The 8,069-nt window shown below is 36.7% G+C and overlaps 1 pseudogene; it reads left to right on the forward strand.

Annotated features, from left to right (window-relative positions):
- Window positions 1–7,748: 7,748 nt before the first annotated feature.
- On the forward strand, window positions 7,749–7,864 carry LOC145285292 (U2 spliceosomal RNA; annotated as a pseudogene).
- Window positions 7,865–8,069: the final 205 nt, after the last annotated feature.

The following is an 8,069-nucleotide window of genomic DNA, read 5'->3' on the forward strand; positions in this document are numbered from 1 at the left end:
AGAAATAAAGAACTGAAAACGGAAAGATAAGAAAAACGAAAAGAAAGAAAAAGAAAAGGAAAGGATAAGAAAAAGAATTTTAAAAAAGGAAAAGAAAAGATACGAAAAAGGAACAGAAAGGAAAAGCAAAAAGAACGAAAAAAAAAGGAAAATAAGAAAGAAAAGAAAAACTAAAGAAAAAGGTAAATAAATAATAAATAAAAGAAAAAAGAAATGAAAAACAAAAGAAAGAAAAGAAAAAAAAGAAAAAAGAAAGAAAATGAAAAACAAAAGAAAAAAATGAAAGAAAAAAGAAAAGAATAAACAAAATAAAAAAGGAAAGAAAGAAAAAAAGAAATGAAAATAAAAGAAAGAAAAGGAACTGAAAGAGAAAAGAAAGAAAAAAGAAATGGAAAACAAAAGAAAGAAAAAGAAAAGAAATAATAAAAAAGAAAAGAAAAGAAATGAAAAACAAAAGTACAACGCAGCCAAAACAATATTTCATTGGCTGTCTACAAATAAATAGCTAAAGAAATTATTGGTGGTGCCAGATGTTTAACTTAGAGATAAATAATGTCCTATTTAGCGTAAAACTGTGAATCCTAAGGATTGGATGTTTCATAAGATAAGGAAAAAAAAGTAGAAAGTAATTTTCAAATGAAGGGGAGGGGCTATGGTTAGTTTTGTTAGATACAAGCTGAGTCGAGGAACTATGCAATTGTTTTTTGGGGTTTTTTTTACATAGGCATCACCACTTATCAAGGCCCAGAGGCCACTCGAGAATAATAATTAAAGGGGTTATAGTAGTCAATTGGACAATATAGTAATCGTTAGTAACGGAAATTCGGTAAATGTGTTAACTTAAGTGAAACGGCTCATCAAGAATTTGTTTACGTTGGACTTGAAGACAACCATATCGCCGTCAGCTGGAAAGCAAGAAAACGGAAGACAGTTCCACAGGCGTGCAGTTCTAAGAAAGAAGCTTTGTTCATGGAATCTACGTTTAAGTTTAGGCACAGATAAAGAGTGGGGGGGATTATTGATATTGTTTTCGGCTAGACGAGTGTTTCTTGTGAAAGTTTCGCGAGGGAGGACTATAGATTATAGCTCAGTCGAGCACTTGCCATGAAAATAACGATAAAGCTGAAACAAACTCGCAACATCTCTTCTGTGAGAAAGAAGTTGCAGGGAAGCGAAAAGGGCATCCCCTCCAAGGCTACGAAGTCTATTTTGAACTCTATCAAGGTAGAACAAGTCCTTTCTAGCAGCTCCTGTCCAGATGTGGCAATAGTACTCAATTCTTAGACGTACCTGGCTCTTATATAGATAGAGAATTGCATCAACAGTGAGATATCTATCGGATCAACAGAAGGATCCCACCATCTTCCGAGCGGCCTTGGCAACGGATTTGATGTACGTGCTCCATTTCAGATAAGGAGTCCCGTGAAAATAGGGATTTTTTTCCTCGGCCTCCAAAATCAACAAAGATTTAAACTATTCCTGTATTTATTCGATCCCTGTTGATTTTGCGGTGGGAATTTAGTTCTGTGCAGTTCTAGGAGGTTCATCCTCTCTTTGAGAAGGGGTTAGTTTACTGCTAATCATCTTAGGTGCCCTTACCGGGGATTGCCGACGGGGCTGCCCAGGCACTTTCTGCGGGTCAGGTCAAGCGCTGAATTCTCGGTCCCACTTTCTGACCCTGGTGTCTAAGTTCTTGCAGTAGATAAAACTAAAAACCCACTCATGAGATTACGAGATCACAGAGTTAGACCATCTACCTTTCTCTATTTGTATGGCCATGAAATATTGTCAGCATCGACAAGGCTAAATTTGAAAAATAGAGGTCACATGAGATGACAGAAAATGTAGGATACGTAAAATATAGTTCTCAAGTATTTTGTCATTAATCAATGTTATTTAAAATACTATATTTGTTGCCAACTAGCACGCCGCCCGGCGTTACCCGGTCGAAAAATATGATAATGATATTTTAATTTATGCAGATTCCGTATTTATTATTATAGAGCTAATTCTCTACTTATTATTATACTGTACCGAATGTCTAGTAATGATTTCAAAAGTTTAAAACCATATATATATATATATATATATATATATATATATATATATATATATACGACTTAGGTACCATCAGCTAAAATCGAAATCAAAACATGAACGTTCCAGGGTCACCATGTGATCTAACGAGAAATAGATATTAACCTTTCAAAATTAACTGTCTTTAACGTATAAATGTATATTTAAGCATGCACAGAAGGTACGTGTTCAGTCAAATTACGTCTACAAAATTCCATTTTTTTTTCTCAAATTTAACATTGTGGCATCTATATTTACGGACTAAAAACTAAGTCTTACACGTCCGAATCCCTCATATATCAAGTTTCAAATCTGTACACCAAAAATTGGAAGAGTAGTTGGGTAGAGACCGTTCTGCATACAGATAGACATGGTCACTATATATATATATATATATATATATATATATATATATATATATATATATATATATATATAATGATACGTTAAAGCAATTTCATAGTGGTGGGTACGTTATCACCCGATATTCATTTTTTTTTAAGATTGGATTATCCAATCATCGATGGATCAGAAACAGCTGGGCATGCTTTTTTCAACTGTGGCAAACTTCATGAGTTTTGGCAATATATCAAAAGTTGACGGCTAGTATGGTTCCCGAGCAGCTTGCACCTTTAATCTGGCATTTATCATTTACAGTGTGGATCCTTTGTGGTCTAAGGAAAAATAAATGGTGGTTGTCATGTTGCACCTCTTTCTAATTACGAACTTATTTCCTTTTTTAAGCATTAGTTTAAAGTTAAAATCAGATGTATAGGAAGAAGTTACATTCTGTGTAGTTTAGAATTAGGTGAATACACATCGTTAATTTATATGTATTTAGAGGAACCAAAACGTCCTAAATAGAATGAAATACACGTAATTATAACAATAAGATAAGAGGCCCGTGTAAAGGGATGTCAGGAATGATAGATGTTAGGAAAAATAATAAGTTATTTGAACGACCGGAGTGATAAAGATACAATATGGACATTATGTTATCAGTTGTCTACAGCGTTAGAGAAAATATGCCAATGGAAGTGTATTATTATTCATCGGACTACTGTTCTCATCTTGAGTGTGATTTTTACAACGTTTCGGTCGATATAACCTCCGACCTTCTTCAGGTGTATCTTGTCGAACTCGGAAATATTTCTGTCGAACTCGGGAATCTGGACGGAATTTCGAGCGGAACCCTTTATTTACTTCACGGAGGTAGCGTGCTCTTATTCCGTCAGCCATGACTTGATATAGGTCCTAAGTAATTCGCAAATGTATATTTTCGGTCGCCCACACTGAGGATTGAACTTTCAACCTTCAGGAAAATGTCACTTTTACACTCGATTTTTTCCCAGCACTCTAAACACTGCACCACGGGTCCTTGCGGAAGTGTTCTTAATTACAGAAATGGAAGTGAAATTTTCGATCGTTTCAACCTAGTTTTAATTAAATGAATTAAATAAAGAATTTGTTTTTAAAGTAAAAATTGCTTCATTATTTATTTTTCTTTGTCACGTCGGTGTGCATTCTAAACTTGAATGCTTATTGGAATGAACTTGAATGCTTACTAGAGTGAACTTGAATGCTTATTGGAATGAACTTGAATGCTTACTGGAGTGAACTTGAATGCTTATTGGAATGAACTTCTTACTAGAGTGAACTTGAATGCTTATTGGAATGAACTTGAATGCTTACTAGAGAGAGCTTAAACGAATACTAGACATTCTCCTCGAGTGCCTAAGTTTTCTCTGTACAGAGTTTTGTCTTGCTTAACTGGCATGAGGGTACTCCCCTTGCAAGTAAATCCTCACTAAATATAAAAATAACAGCGTATTTACAGTTCAAATAAGATCCCCTCAGAATGACTACACTCTATTAGCTTATACGAGAAATGGCGCACTTTTTCCAAGTGATGTTGTTTCTAGTAACAGCACTAAGCTGGATACTCCACCAAACTAGATGAATTCTTGTCTTGGGATTCGGTAATACGAAGAGGTCTTGAGAAAGATGTATTAAAACACAGTTAACTAGTCAATTAGCAAGATGAAACCTAATGTTCTTCCCGCCGTTATCTCCTCTGACCGAGATATACATGCGAGTGGGGATTGCTTATAATAGTAATGGATCACACTGTCCACAAAGCGAGGCAGGCAATCATTTAGTGCGCCTCGAATTCAAGGTAGACTTGGATACAATCAAAAACGAAGAGAAAACTGTGAGGGGCATTGTGATTGAGGATCGAAATAGAATGTTAGAACAAAAAGCACTCGTCTATCTACAACCACTTTCAACAATTTTCTCCACTCTCTATCTGTGTCTAAATCTAAACTCAGATTCTATGCACAAAGTTTCTTTCAACTGCACTCCTGTAGAACACTGTTTCGTTGGCCTGCTTCTTGATTGAATACAACATAGTAATGTTCAAATCCAATGTGAACAAGTTCTTCTTGATCCGCACATTTAAATGATCAAATTCTATACAATTTACACCATTAACGATTGCTACACTACCATATTACATTTAGTAACAATCATCTTCGAGTGGCCTTCGAGCCTTGATAAATCGTGACTCTTAAGTAAAAAAAAGGGTGGGTCTGGATGCTGGTGCATCTTCTCCAAATGATGTCACATCTAATAAAAGCCTTAACCTGGGTCCTCCACCAGACTAGATGAATTCTGGTTCTGAAACAAGAGAGGAAAATTAATGTTATTTACTTCTTTACTAACTCAACCGTTTAGGGGTAAAGGATAATTTGACAGAATACTCGAATATCTATGGACAGGGTGGACCGATAAAGTTGTCGCCCTAGAAAAGATGACATGATTCCATTTCCGTTTGATGAAAACCTATTTTCTTTTTTTATTTTATTTTATTTTATTTTATTTTTATTTTATTTTATTTATAAATTTATTTATTTATTTATTTATTTATTTATTTATTGTTGCAGACCAGTTGTGTACAAATCCCAAGAGCGATAGGAACCTTCTATCATGTCTGAAAGTAACGCAATGTTCAATGAGCGAGATCACAGACGCGCCACTGTACAACTCATGCTCTCTACTGATCCAAGTTATGACAACAGGACCATTGCCAACACCCTTAAAATGCAAATCCGGACGGTTCAACGCATGAGTACAGTTCAACGCATCGGACTACCCACAGTTATGATTTTGGTGTGGTTTCAAGTGAGGGCCACATTATGCCACGTCACATCTTCAAAGTCAGCTTGAGCGTCAACACCAAAGTGTAACTGGATGTGCTGAAGAGTGTGGTGATCCCCTGGTGCAATCAGGTGGCCGCTAACAGCCTCTGTATGTGGCAGCAGGACTCAACACCGGCTCACAGGTCCAACGAGATCCAGGCTTGGTTTCAGAAGGAGTGCTGCAACTTTGTACCCTTCTCTTACGTGCCCCCTCATCCGCTGACCTGAACCCGCTGGACTACTTCGTTTAGTCATACGTCAAGAACATCACCAACATGACCTCCCACAACACCAAAGCCAGCCTGATCACCACCATCCGCCGAGTATTCACCGAGCTTCCGCCGGTGTTTGTCGAAAAAGCATACTCCGAGTTCCGGATCTGTATCGAGGTGGTGATTGAGGTTGAAGGCGGCTACATTAAATAGATATCAGCTCTACTGCATAATCAAGTTACCTGAATTGATTTTTTCAATAAGAGTTTTAAAATAAATCTGTAGTGTTGTTTTCTTTAGGGCGACAATTTTATCGTTCTACTCTGCATCTGATGAGTGCGTCGCAAGAAAAAAAACTTTGATTTCCAAGAATTTCTATAGAAGTAAACTGCAAGTTCATATTATTGTTTTTTTGTTTTTTGTTTTTTTTTTTAATAACTCATATAAAGTTTCTTATGAAGTCTATGCAATTCAGTGGTATTACCATACTAATGAAATCGGTCAATATTATATCTGAATTTATTGACATTCGTGACATGTTCTGGCAGACTGCTGCAGTAATTAATTACTCCTTTGCGAGAAAGAATTCCCAATGTTAATTAGGAGTATCGATCAATTTAAACACAGGCTAACATAAAAGACTCATTTAAAGTTGTTTTTATTATCATTATAATTATTATAATTATTATTATTATTATTATTATTATTATTATTATTATTATTATGATCATCATCATCGTTATTATTATTATTATTATTATTATTATTATTTTACAAGGTCGTCACCACTTATCAAGGCCGGGAGCCACTCGGGGATAAGGGTTATTGTGTGTACAGTACGTTAGTGTTGGAGATCTGATAAAGTGTCTTACTTAAGGAGGCGGTTCATCAGGAATTTGTTCACATTGGACTTGAAGACATCCAGGTTGTAGTAAGGTGGGAAACAGACAACCGGAACAGAGTTCCACAGGCGTGCACTTCTAAGAAAGAAGCATTGTTCATGGAATCTACGTTTTGATTTTGGCATAGATAAGTAGTGGGGAAAATTTTTGACAGTGGTTTCAGCTAGACGGGTGTTTTTGTGAAAGATTGGCGAGGGAGGACCAGAAATTGGAGATTGCAGACGAGCACCTGCCATGGTAGTAACGATACAACAAAGACAGGCTCGCAACGTCTCTCCTGTGGGAGAGAAGTTGCAAGGAAGAGAAAAGGCATCACCCACTAGGCCACAAAGCCTATTTTGTACTCTGTCAAGGCAGGATAGGCTGTTTTTAGCAGCTCCTACCCAGATGTGGCAGCAGTACTCCATCCTTGGACGTACTTAGCTTTTATACAGATAGAGAATTGCATCAGGGGTGAGATATCTTTTGGAGCGGTAGAAGGATCCTACCATTTTTCCAGCGATCCTGGCAACTGACTTGATGTACGTATTCCATTTCAGGTCAGGGGTAAAGGTCAAGCCTAGAAGCTTATCAAAACATGGAGCTTCCCGTAGACGAGAGCCATCCATCCCAATTGATGCCAGATGGGGATCAGAGCGTTGATGATGTAAAGATAAGAGCTTGGTTTTAGATGCATTAAAAGTAACCAGCCACCTCCTCCCCCACTGTACCACGCGCTCAAGATCAGAGGAGAGAGAATCTGAGAGAATTTGTCATTTACGGCCTTTGATGTGTTGCCATAGATGGTCGTGTCATCAGCACAGATGTCAACAAATGATTTAAGTATGTGTTTTGGGAGATCATTGATGTATATCAGGAAGAGAGTTGGGCCTAGGATGGACCCTTGAGGGACTCCAGCATTAATATTGATAGCCTCTGATTTCTACCCATCAACCACTACTCTTATGATCCTATCGGAGAGAAATGATTTTATGATCAAGAAAACATTTCCAGTTATACCGTAGCTGGAAATCTTGTGAAGTAGGCCCTTATGCCATACCTAACTGAAGGCCTTTGATATGTCATGAGCAATTGCCCTGGAGAGGAAGCCTTTGTCAAGAGATTCGCTAATCCTATGAGATATAACCGTTAGCACATCTGCTGTAGATTAACACGGTTAGAGATTAGGCAATCATCATCATCATCATCATCATCATTATTATCATTATATTATTACGCTTATCGCTCCGTCCGTTATCATGCTGTGCATCCCTAAAAAAAAGAAAGTGGAATTATTCCAAATAAACCTCGTCACCCTTGAATTAATATAATATAAAAAAAATTGGTGTCGCTGTTGAGGCAAAGCTAATAAAAATGATTTGTCTTTCTTTGCCTTTTGGCTAAGATCAAAGTGTAGTATCTGTTCTTCGGGTGCTACATTTCAATTTCTTCTCTCTCAGTGGAAGAGTAATCCTTTACGACTAAGACAATTTTTTCTACACGTTAAAAAACGACCCTGGTGTCTAAGTCTGTCCCGTAGGAGGCATTGTGAATAGGTACTATGTTTAATGTAACAAAGTTTTAATATTAAAAAAGTAACTGGAAAAAGTTATTTATGATTTAATTACAAAATGCCCTGGAAATATCACTTCTGATTTATTATAAAATGCCCTGGAAAATGTCCGTTCTGATTATTTTTT

The sequence above is a fragment of the Euprymna scolopes genome, chromosome 9 (genome assembly GCF_053919585.1).
Source record: "Euprymna scolopes isolate OS-2025 chromosome 9, ASM5391958v1, whole genome shotgun sequence".
Lineage (NCBI taxonomy): Eukaryota > Metazoa > Mollusca > Cephalopoda > Sepiida > Sepiolidae > Euprymna > Euprymna scolopes.